Source organism: Zootoca vivipara, chromosome 11, assembly GCF_965207765.1.
Source record: "Zootoca vivipara chromosome 11, rZooViv2.hap1.1, whole genome shotgun sequence".
Taxonomy (NCBI): Eukaryota; Metazoa; Chordata; class Lepidosauria; order Squamata; family Lacertidae; genus Zootoca; species Zootoca vivipara.
In genome coordinates this window covers 14,261,102-14,280,068 of record NC_142594.1, presented here as the reverse complement: position 1 = coordinate 14,280,068, position 18,967 = coordinate 14,261,102, and the positions used below count along the sequence as shown (strand labels likewise).

The window sequence follows — 18,967 nt, the reverse complement described above, 5'->3', positions numbered from 1 at the left end:
GTTTTAGCTAGATTCACTGCTCCCGTGGAAAATCCGACAGAAAAAAAAACCCCACAGAAATGGTAAAACCAAATTTTAAATGGAGGAGGGAAATGGGGCAGCATTTTGATGATGATGCTGTGTGGACACTGTGAACATACAAAGCAGCACCAAGTCCACAATAAACCACTTCATGGAAGCATCCAGTGTTACAGATGAGCTGCTGCAATGGGCAGACTGTTGAACGGACCCACTAAGGCAATTCTTGACAAGAAAGGCACCAGTAAGAGAGTGTGTGTGTGCGCCTCTTTTTCCAATGGACAGTATTTTCACAAGAAGAATTGTTGGAAAGGTGCTTTATTCTATACAAAAATAAACATTAAAAATAAAATAAAACCCATTTTAAACAAACCGACAAGCATACAGCTTTTTTAAAATAAAAAAGGCTTGTGAGACAAACACAAATGCAATTTGTATTGAAAAGAAGTTCAAGCAACTAAATGAGCAGTAGTTTCATTAATACACTATCTGTTCTTATTTTAGCTGTGTGCCACCTTGAGTCCATGTTAGGGGGATCTATTATATGTAGTTTTACAGATTCTGAAATGTATTTTGGACGTTTTAAGAACTGTGTAACGAACACAATGGACTCTTATTTAGAGCTGGGCACATCCTGCAATTTCACTGTAAAAGAACCATGCTACGTATGTGCTGGGCACATACCTAGGCATTATGAAAAGCTCAGCATATGCATATTTGTAAGATGCAAGCTTCTAACCCTTGACTAGGGGGGGGGGTGAATTAGGGAGCTAGGCCACATTGCTCCAAACAATGGAGCATGCTTCTGTAGTTATCTTAAGGCTAATAGAGGCTTAAAAGCATGTGTAGATACCTGGTGAGGTCTCTGGTTGTGTGGTTAAGCAGATTTTCCAATGTTCAGGAGTCAGAGTAGCAAAAATTTGCATCGGCGGACAATATTAAATGGTTTATATTGTCTGGAGGAGGAACAGGGAGTCTCTGGCCCTCCAGGTGTCGTTGGACTACAAATTCCTAAGCTTTGGCAGTGCTGTTTGGGGCTGATGGGACTCGGAGTCCAACAACATCGTGAGGACCCTGACGAAGCAACTGTGCCATTTCTACATTTCTTCTTGGCAGCTATTTTAGGGGATTTTAAAGTGTGCCGTCAACAAGCCAGACTCTTGCTTTTCTCTGTTCTCAGGCATGTACATCAAATTATGTTGCACAATGTACGCTGATGAGTTTTGTGAAGCATTGCAATTCCGTAATCCTGGCAATAATGTTCTGCTAGTTCTGCATTCCACTTGGGGTGGGCCAACAAGGAGCACATTATACCAGTGTCTTAGCTTCTGCAGTGAGTTCCCACGGCAATCTAATGCACAATCCAAAATGCTTAATAGCTTGAATCCTACATTTGATTAATTGATTGATTGATTGTTTCTCAATCCACTCTTCCACTGCATAGCAATGCCCAAAGCAGCTTACAACCTGCACGATAATGCAATAAAACCAGCAGAAGAAAAACCCTCACAAAATCTGGTTGACTATATCTAAAACATATCCTATAAGCCCAAAGGCTTGGTTTAAGTAGTTTTTGAATGGCAGTCCAAAATGCCGTTAGAGCGAGCGAGCAAGGAAGATCTCTTCTGGCGCAGGTATGCGTAATGGGGTATAAATAATAAACTGAGAACATTGAGAGGACAGAGTCTGGGCACCCTATGCTGTATACCCGCAAACTGAATTTCTGAGAGAGGTGGAATGCAAAGAACACCCACGTGCAATGGCCTGAGAAAATGGGATGCTCACGCAGGAGGAGGCATGTAGGGCTGGGCAATATCTGGTTTTCAACATTGTGCTATGTCACCAGCTAAACTTATAATGATGTATCAAGACGTCTGAAATAAGGATGGAGCTATGTAGAGGCATTGGCCGGCTTCAACATTTTTCCTGCACTGTGATTTTTGCTGGCACCTGCTCTGGTGATTTGCTGCCCCCTGCAAGAGACGAGCTGGCAGAGTTAACGGGCTGCAGGAATCAAGAGAAGCATTGGCTGGCTTCACGGTTTTCCCCACATGGTGATTTTTGCATAGTACACAAACACATACATCATGATTCACGATATATTGCTAGGTCAAAAATTATGAAACCAATATCACGATAGAGACTTCAAACCAGTTTTGGACGATATATTGATATATCACCCAGAGCTGACGGGGTGCATGTGTATAATTTAGTAAGAGCTACACTTGCATTAATATACCTGGGCCATGTTTATTATTGTGTCGTTGCTGTTCAATAAAAGCCGCCTTGGGACAGGCTGATCTGAAGGGGAGAAGCGGGGTGCTTGCACATATGAATATGCATAAGCACACCTAACCGTTTCCCAGTCACATCTCTGCTAGAATCAGCCCTTCCCAAAGCGCCACTTGTCTTTGTGGGTTTTTTTTTAAAAAAGCAGCTTTGGGAACTGTTTACTGAGCACTCATCCTGATTTATTTGTAGGGAGGTTAGATTACGTTGACTATTTAATGAGTATTCATCCTGATTTGTCAGTGGGAAGGTTTGATGATGTTGGCCAAGCAAATGTTATCTCACACTTTCCTATCTGATCTTTAGGGAAAGTGGCTTCTTGTTGCACAAGGCCTCCAAATTAACTTTAACTGTGCAATCTGAATTGCTGGAATGTGACTGAATCCCGCTCGAAAATAGCAGGAGTGTGGGCTTTGTTTGTTACGTGCTTTTGAGCGCAATGTATTTAACGCCAGTTAAGCTGTTTTAGATTCTCTCAACGAATCCTGGGCATGGTAGTTTGGCATAGCTGCCAAGTTATCCCTTTTTTACAGGGATTTTCCCTTATGCTGAATAGGCTTCCTCGCGAGAAAAGTGAAAACTTGGCAGCTATGTAGTTTGGTGAGAGTGTCAAGAACGGTAAAGAGATTCCTATCTTCCACACAGAACTACAGTTCCCAGGGATCCCTAGCAAGCGATACGAGTGGCTGGACCATTTTAAATCTGTCATCAGTGGTAGATTTGGGGCACTCAATTTTCAGTGGTGTCCTGCGCAGTGCTAAAATTTGCTGTTCCTGTTTCTCGTGCTCCCTTCCACAGCACTGTTGTGGTGCCCCCTATAGCACGGTGTGGCCGAACCAGTTGCGCTACCCTAAAACCGCCTCTGCTGTTATGTGGATAAGCCTTCTTTGTTTCTTTCCCTGTATTGAAGATGTTCCTTTCGCCTTTTACCTGTTATCTGTTCACATTAGTAGTTTGGTGGTGTGAGTTGATTTTGGGATTACAAAATCAGAGCATTAGAAAAAAGATGTTCTTTCTCCTTTAGAGCTCTATGTAGATAGTAGTACCGTTCTAAAATGAAGAACTTTCACGATGTTCTAAGGAGCTGTTAAGCTTCAGTATTAAAGGGGAAATGGCAATCCACAAAGTATTTGAGGAATTGCAGTTTTCTCCCCCAGTTAATTCAACTTCTGTTACACTGGCAGAACCAATCAAGATCTTTAAATAAAAACTGAAATTATTAGAGGAATATCTCAAATATAAAGTCTGTGAAAATGTATGCCCTTTCTGTCCCTCAAGAGATCACAGAAAACTTTTACTAATATATATTGCAATAGACAATATCTAATTCTGTAGACGTTCACACATTACACTTAAATACATCTCTACCTTTTAAAATGGACAGCTCAAGTTTCCTGCAACTTTCCGATGGGCTGTGTCACAGCCAGATCTACTAGTGCCAATATTAATATGCCATTCCCCATTTCCATTTGAAAACACCGGTTAGCTATGCATTTCATTCATTTTCAACATATGAAAAATAAAATCTCTGCAAACAAAACTATTAACAAATGAAATTCCTCAAAACTCCAAAGTTGGAAGTAACAGGATTAACAGGCATTGAATCAGAGTTTCAATTTTTTGCTTTGACAAGTCATGCTGAAGAGAGGAACTCAAGCAGCAAAATCCAAGGCAATACATTGATATCTTAGCACAGTGTATGGCAACAAAGAGGTACATTAAATTTCTTCCCCTGCCTTTTAAAGGTCATGCAAAAATAATGGTTTGTAGACAAGAACTTCCATCTCAGCCATTTTACCAGACAAAAGGCAGAGAGCTGCATACTGCATTGGGCCCCACCCAGCTCAGCCTATAACCGTTTTCTATTTTGTAACATTAATGCATTACAGCTTCTCAACCGATTCTTCATTTGTGCGCAGCTTTTTAGCATATCTACACACACACACACACACACACACACACACACACACAGAGAGAGAGAGAGAGAGAGATCACTTGTAACGCAACCATGCATTAAAAAGCATCAAAATTGCAAAGAGAAAGCATTGCTTCTCATTTTTCAACATGCAGAGTAAAAAAAAAAAGTCACTATAAATTTATCTTAGTTAAACAGTCTTGTGGCACAATCCTGTGCACATCTACTCAGAAGCAATTAAGTCCAAATGCCTGCAGCAATACTATGCAATGGCACCGGGGTAAGTGCCGTCAAACTTAACAGGGCTTGTTTCCGAGTAGAAACCTAGGTTCTGTGGAAGTCACCATTAGAAAACACTAAGCTAGCTATCGTCTAAACAATTTTCAAGCAGTTTTAAAAAGACCTGGAGGTAAATTAAAAATAACACAGCAGTTGCATTGTGAAGGTTTTGTTGCTGTTTTCCCACAGTACATCAGGTGCCTTAGTAGGCATTTTTAACTATCAGAAGCAAGCAAGATGTGTCCGCTATGAATCCTATTACAACACTTAATATAATAAGTCATATAACAGACCATTGTGGACAATGAAAAGGACAAATATGTTGACACTGATTATTTGCTTTCTTAACTCTATACATGAAGAAATGCAACTATGGATGTTCCAATTTAAAAATACAAGGCATGTGCAGAAAGGGAAAAAAATCAAGTACAGTGGTACCTCTGGTTAAGAACTTAATTTGTTCTGGAGGTCCGTTCTTAACCTGAAACTGTTCTTAAGCTGAAGCACCACTTTAGCTAATGGGGCCCTCCTGCTGCCGCCGGGCTGCCAGAGCACGATTTCTGTTCTCATCCTTAGTAATAGTAATAGTAATAGTACTATTACTTTAGTAATAGTAACCTTAGGTACTATTTCTGGGTTAGCGGAGTTTGTAACCTGAAGCATTTGTAACATGAGGTACCACTGTAGTCAGTGCAAACACATTGGCCTTATCACTGCTATTTAATCAGGTGACATCCTCACAGGAAAAAAATGCCTTAAGAATTTTTGAGTTGTAGAGCCATTGATCTTTGTCTCCTGCAAACTGAAAAAAACCACTAAAAGCAACAGATAATGGGTGTGAAAACCTAAAGAAGTTTAAATTAAATGGAACACATGCACTTAAGGCAATTTCCCAAAGACAATAAAATTCTCCTGGGTTGTTTTTTTCCAGCTATAGATCCAGGTTTGACATTCCAATAATTGCCAAGTTTTGGGAAAGTGAAGCACTGCGTACACATTTATGCACTACTTGTGATTAACCACTAGAATAAGAGTTCCACCATAACAGTGTTACACTCCTGTGAGAAAAAGCATGTGATTTACAAAAATTGCATTACCACTTAATAAAATAGCCTCTGTACGTGGTTTCCATTTTTATATAAAACACCCAAATAATCTCCCCTTAAAACTAGATAAAAACCAAGACAAAGCAGAGGAAAACTACATATCACAATTTAAACAGATCAATGTAAAAACAAACAAAGGCCGATCATGCAGTTGACGGACTTGGGTCATAATGTAATTAGAACAGACACAACTCACATATGGCGCTCTCTGTTTAAAACTGTGATGGGAAAAGAGCAGCTCAAATATCCCTGGGAATGGTAGTTTTGTGAAAGGCACCATTATAAAATTGTTTGCATCTCACCAGGATACAATCTTCCAACTTCTTCATGTTAGACTTGCATAAAGCTAGACTGGAGTTGCAGTGTAGATGCGGCCATCCATTCTCACTGAAATCCTAATCCCACACTAGCCTATGACTTTAGCAAAACTGTTTGCATGACAGGTGCTGGAGTGTTCATTTGGATTCCGGACACAACTCCATCTGCTCACCTCAGATAACCTATGGGCACATTTGGAATTTGGAGAAAGTGCCAGGGGTAACAACCCTCCAAGGTGACCCTTCTTCCCCCAGACAAGCAGAGAGATTTTTTCCATGGGGTCTGGGTAAAAGCAAGTTGCAGTAGAATTGAAATGTGTCCTGTTAAATGTGCATGGCTTTTGGAAAACTGCCATCAAAGAAACCTCACATTGGTGTTGTACATGCTGCACAACAGAAAAACTACAGATCCAGTACTTGCCAGCATACGGATCACAGATTACCCTTGCCAGGTCCATAAAGGAAGTGAGGAGAGGCTGGCATCCAAACATAAATGAATGGGGGAAGGGGGGCATTCTCAGCCTTCTAAGAAACATCACTTGTAATCTTGCATAAACAGGTATTAGTGGGCAAACCTGTGCCTGCAGGTGCCATGTTGGCAACCCTCACTGTAACACAGTGCAGCAGATTTTCATGTTTTTCATTCAGACATCCCCCCTGCCAGGGGTGTCAACTTTAATAAAATATTGGGGAGGGGACAAGGTCAGCCCCGCCCCACATAATTGATCACATGGCATGGCACATGCACACCATTTGAATGGCAATGCAAATTAACTTTGGGGGCGGCCCCTTCAAATATTTTATGGGGGGGTGGCTAAAGGGCCCTCGGCCCCTAGGAGTTGGCTGCTATGCCCCCCACCATGAGATATGCCTGACTGGGATCCACAAGGACAATACAACTAGCTGTGAGCACCCAAGGAGCCTGCGAGTTCCTATTTCTCAAAAGGCAACACACACACACACAAATATTAATAGCACATAGCAACCTGCTTTTAAAAGGAGTTCCTGATATAACATGCAACCTTTTGTTAAAATAAATTGAAACCCATAAGACAGGCCTTTGGTGCACCTAGAAGATTGCTATCTGGATGCCAGCCATCATCCATAAAGATTAAAAAGCCAGATTTGCAAATAAGCCCACAGGAGCCACTGACTAGCCCATGACAGCAAGCAAGCCACAATAACAAAAAAGGACAGCATCCCTGACTGCATATACTTGTCCTGTGAAAAGCAACCCTATGCATTTTGATGTCCATTTAGTTAAATGGGACTTTCTTGGGAGTACCTGTGCATGGAACTGCAGCCCTATTAACACACCAATGCAACATGTGGTATGCGTTCCTCGCACCCCGACAACTCTCCATGTTCAAGCCCCACAAAAACCAGGGGTTCCTACACTTACTCAGCTCCCATCTTTCCATCCAGCCAAGAAACAGGCATCACCGCAGATATAGGGCACATTCCAGCCAAGCAAAAGCACCCAAGGAAGTCATTGGCCGAGGCCAATTCCCACTTTAAAGGCAGATTTGAACAACTGTTCCTATTTATTTTCCAAGGAAGAAAGGCCATTGTTTCTTTGACCCAACATGGCTTGTTGCAACCACTGGTCTTTTGCGCCAGGCACAATCTACTTTAATTAAGTCTGCAAAAACCGGCTTCTCCATTTTGTCTCAAGGCTGGTAGCTGAATGCAGAGTTGGGCTTCCAACAAGCCTAGCAACATCTCTCTCCTCACCCTGCTCAATCTTATTGCTTAACATCTAAACTGAAGATTCCTAGTATACTTGGTGGGACCCAGGTGGCGCTGTGGTTAAACCACTGAGCCTAGGGCTTGCTGATCAGAAGGTCGGCGGTTCGAATCCCTGTGACGGGGTGAGCTCCCATTGCTTGGTCCCAGCTCCTGCCAACCTAGCAGTTCGAAAGCACGTCAAAATGCAAGTAGATAAATAGGAACTGCTACAGCGGGAAGGTAAACGGCGTTTCCATGTGCTGCTCTGGTTTGCCAGAAGCGGCTTTGTCATGCTGGCCACATGACCTGGAAGCTATACGCTGGCTCCCTCGGCCAAAAATGCGAGATGATCGCGCAACCCCAGAGTCGGTCACGACTGGACCTAATGGTCAGGGGTCCCTTTACCTTTACCTAGTATACTTAAAAGCTTGGCCGCCACCTTGTGATTTTTGGATGGTCCTAATAAACGCATTGTTTTTGCTATCCAAATTTGGAACTTGTGTGTTTGCTTCCCCAGTGAGAGGGGGAGCTTAAACCCCATCAGAACAGATTATTAACAGTTCTTGTAGGCTTCCAGAAAAGCTAGCAAGATTTCACATGCTTTGCACGGCTAGTTTCTCTTATCAAATGCTCTCTGCACCTAGTCAAAGCTTAGTTAATATAAAATTATAGGAGACAAGCTCAATTTCTGTACTGCCACAATTCAATTGCACCAAGAACTTCAGTTTTTGGATTTGCTGTGTCAGTTTGAAAAGCTAATTGTTTATTCTGCTTGAATGGCCATTTAGCAAAAGCTGGGTGTTCTGGAATGCTCCAGTCCGAAATCCTATGCACATATTCGCGAGACAACTTGAGGAGCCATTTTGTTCTGGCACATTCTTAGGCAGGTGTTACAGGGCAGAAGTTAATCATTTTGACACCAGCATTCTTAAGGCACTTTTAATGCACATGTTGTCAAGCATCTTGTATCCATCACACTTCTAATTATCCCTCAGGTGGCAACTGATTTCTCCCCACAACCAAATACTTTCTCCGCTGTTTTATATCAACGCTTAAAATTGACAGTTTTGGACTCTCCATTCACAGCATATCTTTCATTACCCTTTAATGCTCAAACTCTGCAAGGAATTATATCCAAAATTACATTATTAAAGAACACTGTAGCATTGATAGCCTGTAGAAAATCAAATCCTGACAAACAAAGCTTCTGCTTCTGCTTTTGCCAAGTGAATTCTGAGAACTTCCTATCTTCCCCGAAGGAACAAAAAAGACAAATGCTGAGAATTCTAGCTAAAGCTAACCATGATGCAGGCTGTAACTGACCAATACCTGTTTTTTCCACATGGTACCCATTCCCTTCAGTGCATCGGAGTCCGCTATACACCCCACATTCTAAAAAGGGGCTCTAGTGATTTTTAACTGCCTGACCCTAAACATTTACAAAGTGTTAGACTCACTGTGTTTAGCAAGGCTTGCTCCCAAGCAAGTCCCCAGTTACAAGGCCACCATAAAAGTTCAGATTTAGCATCTCAATGCAGGATTGGACACACACACACACACACATATACTGTGATATTTTATCAGCATCACCAATTGAAGTAGACTCTCTCCTGAATTAACTTCATCGAATGGTCCTTACAGGTTCAACCCACACGCGTTAGCTTATCTGAACCTCTGTCTCATTCAGTTCTCTATCCATGCCTAGATTTTAAAAATATTACAGGAACATTTAACTGTAGCTCCCACTGCAATCAACAGAATTCTCAGTTTTACTAGCCTCTGAATAATCTCCTTCCTCCACCCCAAACATTGCACACCACTCAAATAGCTTACCTTAACTCCACTAAGAATTAAGCATACAACGGCATAAGTGATTCCTCTTTTAGTAACATATCCTACAAATCAGAACCCAGTTAATGAATGTCTCTTTGCTACCCAGTGATCATTGTCAAAGTAAGCTCAAGCCTTTTAAGTTTCTTCTGCTCCGTATTTTTTCTACAATGCCCACTATCATAAATACATGTACAAAAATATTACCATTATATGGCTTTAGTGTGGTTTTCTACACAGCTGAACAGAATTTAGGGGTCATTCTGTGCCACTCCTTCTCCAAGTTTCCACAGGGTATCCATTTTCATCATTAGTGGCAGGGAGGGGGAGAAGTAATTTGATGAAAGGAAATGTTTTTGCTTAACCAAGGACAATTTTGAGTCTCTGAGAAGGACACATTCACTGGGCGTTACCTCAACGTACTGGTTTGTTCCACAGCTGCCAATTTTGCTGGCAAAAAGTACAGTCTTTGACTATCTCTAGTTTCATTGTGGAGCCAGCAATTGTGCAGTCCAGACGGAGCAATCATGATATACAATATTGGCAAAAAGTCTTGCTGACACACCCATTCTTGCACATCCCTGGATTTTCACCCATTCCCCTGGCAGATACGGTTTTCCAAACAGATTAATAACCAAACTGTCAACCTTTTCCTTAGCCAAAAAGTAAGCATTCTGATGTGACCTGTTCTTTTTAAATCTATGACTTTCAGCAAAATCCAATACAAATCTATTCAACTGTAAGTTCCACTGAATTCAATGGGGGTTATTCCCAAATAACAAGACTAGAGCTGTAGCCTCAAGCTAGGAAACAAGCCCCATTGAACTCAGAGGGATATATTTTGAATAGATACATATTGGATTGCATGGTTAGTACTCCCTGGTGCCTCCTTAGTCATAATTCATCTTAACTGCCTAATTCCACCCCCATCCTGCATTTGAAAGCTCTCCTTTTTTTGGTTCCATCCGTATTTCTCATTTTTTGACACACACAGTTCTGTAGCATATGAAAAACCCAATTGTCCATATCTGGCCTCCTTCCATTTCCTAAACACAGAGATCAATATGTTTAATAAAAAACAAAATATGATTTTTTAAAAGGTCAAGTAATCCTAAAATGCATGTGCTACACACCAGGCAGGCAAGGGGAAAAAACCCATATCCATGTATGTAAATGTTTTTGTTTCATGTGGTTAGCGTGCATGAAATATCCCTCTCCATTTTTAAATATGAAGAATATGATTGTGTGACAATAAAGTTCTACAACCAAGCCACTCACATTTGCTTTCCTGTGACATTTAGCAAGCAAAGGTCTATCTTTTTAAAACCAAAAAAACAATATTTTTGTTTAAATTAATAATTTAAAGATCTCGCAGCTTCTGTAGGATGCTCTTCAGCAGTGCAATATCCCATCTTTTATCTTCCCACATATCCTTTGAGCATCAAGCTCCCGAGATGCCAAGCACCCCATTCCCCAAAGCCACGCTTGTTTCATGAGCCCTGCACCACCCACTGCAAAAACCAAGCTCTGAAACCAACGAGAAAGCCCTACAAGAAATAGGCCAGGGCAGTGCACCCAGCATAGCAGCATCTTCCATCTGCCCGCCGCGGAGAAAGCAAGCAGAGGTCTCTCTCCCCTCGCAGCACCAAGCGAAGCTGCTGCTGGACTGACTCACCTGTTCATGAAAGCGGTGGCTGCAGCTACTGGGACTCCCTCTCTCCGCCGCCGGCGCCCGCAGCTTCTGAGGCTTAGCAGCCACAGATCGCGCAGGGGAGGGGCTGCGGTGTCACATACCAGACACTACCATTCCCTCCTTACTTATGGGGGGGGCGGCGCGCCTGGCGATCAGGTGACAACAGCACTGCGCCCTACACTGCAGTGCCGGGTGGTTCCCCCGACGTGGGGGGGGGCAGGAGGAAAAAGAACACTCTGCTCCGCTGCGTTCGGCTTTGGAACTCCCCGGGTTTATTAGCATTCCAGAATGGGGAGGGCGGCGGCGGCAGCTGCACGTGACTGCGCCTCTGCCCGCTTGGCTGCCTCTCCAAGGCGATTTGCGTGGATTCCGGCTCCTTCCATTGATCAGCCGCCTCTCGCCTTTCCCGTATATACCGTATATCCTTTCGCGCATGGTGGGGGGAGGCGGGGGGTGAGGAGAGCCCGGGATTCGGATGCCATTGGAAGACGGGTGGCTATCGTTGCTGGCTGCACAGCTCTCCGTCTCTGCGGGCAAACGGCGGCGTCTCCGTCAGGGAGAAAGGCCCAGATTTTCTATATATATTTAAATAAAAAAAATGGGGTGGGGTGGGAGGACCGCATGATGCGCGCGTGCCGGGGAAGGCTACCCGAGACGCGTGTCAGGTTCCCTTCCCTCCTCCATTTCCGTTGAACGTTGCAGACTCTCCCCACGCCAGGGTTTAGTTTTGTTTTTTAAAACATCATTGTTAATTTTTATCGTGAATGTGCGATTTGTCCAAATGGATGGCCTGGAAAGCTAAACCACGTTGGCGGGGGAAGGGGGAAGCCGGTTTTGACAGCAGTTGCGCGCGCGGGGGTGGTGGTGGTGTTCCTACTTGAGCCACTTGTCGGCTGCATGGAAGTGGGCGTGGTCCCGATGCTTTAACCCCCCCCCCAACATACAGTTATCTTTAAATCGCAGTTCTAATCGGGAGACTGCGAAGTTCGTAATGCAAACACTTACTTGGGAGTAAGCCTCGTTGAATTGAACGGGGGCTTGCTTCCGAGTAGGCGCGCGTAGGTCGGGGTTGCATATCTCTACTTGATGAGAGAAACGTGTTTCCCGAGCGCGCTGTGCTGCCCTCCTTGGTAGCAGCGAAGACGAACCAGCGACCGGGATACATTCATTTCCCAGCATTGCGCATTAGATTGGTTACGTTGCAGCAGTTGTGCCAGAAGCAGCAGAGCTATCAAACCACTGGCAGTGACTGGAGTTGAAAATTACATTTAAAAATCGTTAGTATAATTTGCTCTTATTTCCTGTGCTTGCACAGCAAGAGGTCCTAAGGAGTACAAAAGTGATAATTATTTCTGCAAATCCATATGCTGCCTTCTTTTATCTTTCCAAACCCCATACACAAGGTTCTGCTGTTTCCTCCCTCACCTTGGAGTACAAAAGGCAAATTCAGAAATGATGGTCAGAAGTCATGTTCACAACATAGGTTCTTTATTGGCGAGGATATGTTTTTTCTGTCTTGATTTCAATTGAGGGAATGTGACTCTAATAATGCCTCACCCAAAGATAAATAAACAGGTTTATCATTGCAGTTTGGGAGGCAATAGATTTCCTACACAATTATAAAGAATAATGCAACTCTAGCTAGTGCGGTTAATGGCATCTAGTAGATAGCTGTCATTTTTGAGATCTCTGATCTCTCCACGCACCAAGCTCGATCCTTTGTGTATGAGGAAATTAATTTATTTTCCATTTTGGTATTTTAAATAAGATTACTCATATGCAGAGAGTGCTTTTCTGCTTGGAAGGTTGAACCTTTGGCCTTTATGTGTGTGGTAATAAAACTCCGAAGGCTTGGTGTACAAGCTGTCAATTGTGAGACCTGGGTGAGGCCAACAGTGACAAAAATCAGCACTGATGGTAATGCACTCTGCACATAGTCATCCACTTTTCATTATTTCATCACATGCTCCAGGCCTGGGCCAGGCCATTGCAAATGGGCTTTGGGGCTTTGACCCGGCTCAGATTGTTCCCTGTGGCAAGCATGATTATGATAACAATATTCATTCTGATCCCGCATAACATAATGCATATGTGGATACTGGCACAGGAGACCAGGTGTACATTTGCAAAGCTAGGCAGGGTCCGCTATGGGTGTTTTTATGGTTTTAACACCAGGCACTGCACCGTGATTAAGAACCTTGCCTTCAGGTATCATGGCCCCATTCACAGAAATTGTGGGTTCTAGAATGTGGAGAAAGCAGGCTGCCAAATAATGGCTGGATACCATGTATGTTTAACTATGTTCAGGGAGGCTTACCCAGGTAAGTGTGCATAAGCACACAGTGCAATCCTCTACCTGCCTAGCCTACAAAAGGAGAAAGCCCTGTTGAGTTCCATGGGATTCACTTCCAGCTGTTACTTAGAAATGCAACTTGGAATTATCATTCTGAAAACGTTGCAGTTGAAATACCACCACGTGGTCCCATCTTATCTACAGTTCGCCGAAGGCCCTGCTAGCAAGGAGGATGGCGATGCAGCAGCAGCAGACATACAATTCAAATGCAAAGGAGGCGGAGGGCCGAGTTGCTTGGACCTTCGGGTGGCATCTTTTCAGCCGCCCCCGAGACAAGCTGGGTCTGCCGGGTGGAGGCCCGGGCCCCGGAGGTGCCCCCATGGCGGTGTGCACCGCTTGGGCCTGCGACAAGGCTTCCGTCTCTGTGGGTGAGTGTGGGTGGGTGCGTGGTTGCATGCGTGCGTCTGCCGGCGTCGTTTTCAAACTGTCTAGGATGGTCAATCGAGCGAGGAGGAAGTGTGAAACAAATGGCCAAGATCTGTCATTGCTCCGCATGCCCTGCAGCCTTTCTGTTTATTAGATTAACCCTTCCCCCTTCTCCGGCGCGCGCGGCCTCCGCTGGAGAGGTTGCAGTCAAGAGTGTGTCTCCATCCGGCATATCCTTTGCAAAACCCTTCCGCTGGGTTTGCAGCTGAGCTGGCTCCCCAGCCAACCTGGGGGTAGGGGGGGTGGAGGGAGAGAGAGAGATAGGACACAGATCGGTGGACCTGATAGGAGACTCGTCGCTCTCCCCTTTGGAGCGCGGAAGGCCTAAGTGGAGCCGCTGGTTATAAAGGTCATGTTAAAACAATTGGAGCTGGCGGTGCAAGAAGGGATACGGTGAACGCCTGACTTGGAGCGCGCATGCTGAGGTGCGGGGTGGGACGGGTGCGCGCCTGACTATTAATCATCCGTAAAGATAATTGCTTTTCCTATCTGAAAAAATGCAGCCTCCGAGTCCTATGTGGCATTAAACCTGCGTTTTCTCTCCCGCACCCCCCCTCTTCCTCGTGGAAAAGAAATTGGACGCTGCAAAAATACGTCTCCTGACGCTGAATTTTAATACCCAGTGTATCAGTCACACGTCCTCCATTTGCGCCAATGTATAAATACCATGACTTGTATATTAAGGCTTTTATCAATATGTTCTTGTTGGCTTTTAATGGGACCAGCATGTCAATGGTCGGTAAAGCTCTTCTTCAGACCAATTAAAATCACCCCGGATTGGATGATTATGTTAGTACTTGGTGTGGGGCGATCGATATTTAATTGCTTAAGCAAACAACAACAGTCTTTTTTTCATGCTGAACATATAGCAGGGGGTGTAATGACTTTTTGCCCCTGCCGCCTAGATATTTATGGGGGACGCATCTCTTTCTGCTTCTGCAAAATGGAGCCGACATCGAGCACACAAATTTCAAGAAAAGTTTCTGCGCAATCTGGGAGGCGCAGCCCTTGATCCTCGTGGGACTTTTTTTACTGAGTAGAAAAGGCCAAGCAAGCGAGAACATGAGCTGCACGCGTAGGAGGAGAAACCAGCGGGCAGTCCTGAGTCGGGTCTCTCTTAAACCAAGGGGAATTGTGCAAGAGCGCCGCCGTTTATTTCAGTTGGGTGGGGGCTTGCGCAGGAGAACTTCCAGCTGCATTTAGGCGGATGATCCTGTATTTTGTACGTCCGTCCATCCGTGCTCAACAAAAACAAGGAAAGGCAGTTGCCAATTTATTGTATAATATATAATATATATATATATATATATATATATATATATATATATATATATATATATATATATATATATATATATATATATATATATATACACACACACACACACACACATACCTATCTAAAACAACTACACAGACACACAGTGACCACGGTGAGATCTTGTTTCAAAAAACCACGTTGGTGTTTTCAAGATTCCATTAGAATATACTGATGGAAAATAGGAGTAGAGTATGGCTGGACTTGCTTCAGTTTTAAATGAAATCAATACGTGATGACGAGTCAACATTATTAGTGATTGAGGCCAGTTCCTAATCAGAAGTTAACACTGACCGACGAATCAATAAAGGGGACTTTTAGAGAAATTCCGAAACCACAGCAGCTATTAGACTTTTAGAAAACTAGCGAATTCGAGACTATTGACCGTCAGTATATTTCGGAACAATTGTTTTTAATAATAGCAACTTAACCTTCGCGCTACATAAGTAAAAATCAAAATATTTTTATCTTGATTAATAAAAAGGAACGCATAGAAATAGTACAGATAGCCAACATATGAGAAGCCTTTGTTTAGGTGACTGATGCAAGATTAAAAATAAATACTTGCAGGGACATAACCCAACACTGTTGCTAGTGGTAAATCCCAAAACGACCCAAATATCTGTAGTTCGTTTCAACAGCATTGGGCTGAAAACAAATACTCAGAACTAAGTGTTTCTGATCAATGAAGACTGGATGACTTGTTTTAGCTTCGTTCTGATCTCACTGAATGACAGGAGAGATCGGGTTTGGCCATACTACTTGGATAAATTGGGGCTGCAAATTTCCCCGCTTTCCACATAAAGTTCGAAAAGAAGAAAGGCAGAAGTCCAAGGGGAACCACAACATGCTGACTAAGGCATATATTGATGCGATCTGATTGGGTTGGATCCTGGAAGGGCCAGCTGGCGAGAAATGAACTCGCGGACGTGTTACAATTTGCATAGCTGCCAAGTTTTCCCTTTTCTCGCGAGGAAGCCTATTCAGCATAAGGGAAAATCCCTTTAAAAAAGGGATAACTTGGCAGCTATGGTTACAATATTTGCAAAGAAAAGTATGTGTGGCAATACCTAGTAACGCCCGATCAATCACTTTATAATCCGTTCGTGCAGAGATGGGCACAAGCCTATTTTCCCTTTTTGAAAGGAGAGAATCCATTAGTTAATAATACTGTACCAGTAATAACGCTAACATTTTTCCCCCTCCCCGAAAACGCCCAGGCTCACTTTGAAGCGCACGTTCATCTTACGTGTTATATATTCAGGGTACTTTTGTTTGTTTGTTTGTTTGTTTTTAAGAAAGATGAAACGATTCTGTTCAAAGCAGCGAGAAAGCGTCGCATTGCTTAAACGGGGGCGGTTATAAGCCATCAGATCTGATGGCAACAAATCTTTAAAACAAGTCATCCAGTCTTAAAATGCCAGTCATTGAAAAAATAAAACTACTGAGGGTTTGCAATCCAGTGAATGACCTTGCAGAGCCTGCTACACAAACCTTTCCTCTGTTTTATAGCAGCTACAGAGTTTGGTCTATTAATTTAAACGCTAACAGTGTGCATACATTCTGCTTCATTCTATACCAAACCCATCATAGCTGCCAAGTTCTCCCTTTTTTTAAAAGGGAAATTCCCTTATGCTGAATAGGCTTCCTCGCGAGAAAAGGGAAAACTTGGCAGCTATGAAACCCATGCCTTGTTCTGCTGGTGCCGATTGCTTAAATGCGCGTTTTCCAAAGGATCGTTTCCCGCAGGCAAAGCAAAGTGTTGCATTCCGCCCCACCCCCACCCCTCGCCTTCTCTCAGAGCAAACGTTCTGCAGTAGGATGCTATTGTGTTACTTTTTTTTTAATCGTTGAAGCGCTAGTAAACCCCGTGCCTCGCCTGCTTGCCTTGTGCTAGCTAGAGCCACGCCCAGGTAGCCTTCGAAAGGCGCATGGAGAGGCGTCGCCGAAACGCCCCGTCGCCGGCGTTTGAAGTGTGACGGGAGCATCAGTCCTGTAAAATAATCCTCATCAAAACAGACCCTACAAATCTCTGCTCTCCGAATCTCTCCGGATGGAGGGGGTGCAGAGGAGTCCTACTGCACCCCAGAGGAGTCCTACTGCACCCCAGAGGACTCCTCTGCACCCCCTCCCCGAAAACTTTTTACTACCACTTGCCTCTTTCAAGTCAAATCCTTTTGAAGTTAAAACGCCCAATTTGCACCCAATTTGCACCTCCTCGGCTTAGAGATCCTACAACAGAGGAGTTTCCCCCATCCCACGTCCGCTTTTTATTAGAAATGCAGTCAGATCATGATAGGAATATTTATTATTTGAGCTGTTTTCAGGCTATGTGACAACTTAGGCAACTTCAAATATCGCAAGGGCTGTCACGTCGAAGATGGAGCAAGCTTGTTTTCTCCTGCTCTGGAAGGTAGGACTCGAGCCAACACAGTCAAGTTACAAGATAGGAGATTACGACAAAACATCATGAAGAACTATGTGGGCAGTAAGAGCTGTTGGACAGTGTCGAACAGCCCAAATTTCCCTTGGGAGATTGCAGACTTTTCCTTCCTTGGAAGTTTTTAAGCAGAGGTTGGGTGGCCATCTTTCATGGTTGCTTCAGCAGAGATTCCTGCATTGCAGGGGGTTGAACTAGATGACTCTTGGGGGTCCTTTCCAACTCTACAGTTCTATGATGGGCAGGTGCCACCAAATCATTTGAAGAGGAAAAAGAATGGAAAAGAGGAGGGAAGTATGTGGCGCTGAAAGAGAGAATGTGAGAAAAGTCCACACCACTCATAGGAAAAGAGGCAGGGGAATTCTGGTGTGCTTTGATGCAACATCTTTCTGAATACTGATGTTCTTGGGTGCCATCAGTGCCCTGTTCCAAGGTCCTCAATTTGCAGAGCTAAGGATGGAGTCAATGGGTAAGGTTGCACTCCAGTGCCAGGTGGAAGCAAATCTCATTCAGTGGAGCTTGCTTCTGAGTATAGGTAGATTAGATAGAATAAGGCTGCATGCATGGGATGGATCAAACATAGTAGCATTTGTTGCAATAGTTCATAGACCATAGCAGAAGGCTGCATGGGAACTCTGATTCAAATCCCACTGGCAGGACTATCCCAAACATGTCTACTCAGAAACAAATCCTGTTGAGTTCATTGGGGTTTACTCCCAGCTAAGTGAATATAATACTCCCGCTTCTGTAATGAACTCACTAGGTGGCCTCAGACAAAGCCACTGCCTGGGCAGGGCCATAGCTCAGTGGTAAAGCACCTGGTTTGCATGCAAAAGGTCCCAGGTTCAATTCCTGGTGTCCCCAGGTAGGCTGGGAGAGACTGCTGCCTGAAACCCTGGCAGAGATGCTGCCAGTCAGTGTTGACAATTTTGAACTAGAACTAGATTGGCCAAAGGAATGACTAAGGAAGGTTCCTATATTCCCAACTCTTCATGAGGCTGGGATGTTGTACAAAGCAGCAAGTGAGAGGAGTGTGGGGAAAGCACAACAGCCAGGCTGGAGTCATGGGGTCTGCATTTGAACTCAAGTTGGGAGATTGCAAAGCAAAAGAATCACTGCTAGATGTTTGCAGGTATCAGGTTACAGCGTTCTGGGAGGAAGCAGAAAACCATTTTAAAAAGACCAGCTGTAACTCAGACCTGTCTCATGTGGGTGGGATAACCAATTCCCACTACAAAGGAATTCTGGGTTGTCC

The 18,967-nt window shown here is 43.8% G+C and overlaps 1 long non-coding RNA gene across 1 annotated transcript in view; it reads right to left on the bottom strand.

Annotated features, from left to right (window-relative positions):
- LOC148684210 (uncharacterized) overlaps nt 1–11,441 on the bottom strand; it is a 49,532-nt gene extending 38,091 nt beyond the window's left edge. The window contains exon 1 of the long non-coding RNA XR_015946341.1: nt 11,158–11,441. This is a non-coding gene — a long non-coding RNA (uncharacterized LOC148684210). The remainder of the gene's footprint in view (nt 1–11,157) is intronic.
- Nucleotides 11,442–18,967: the final 7,526 nt, after the last annotated feature.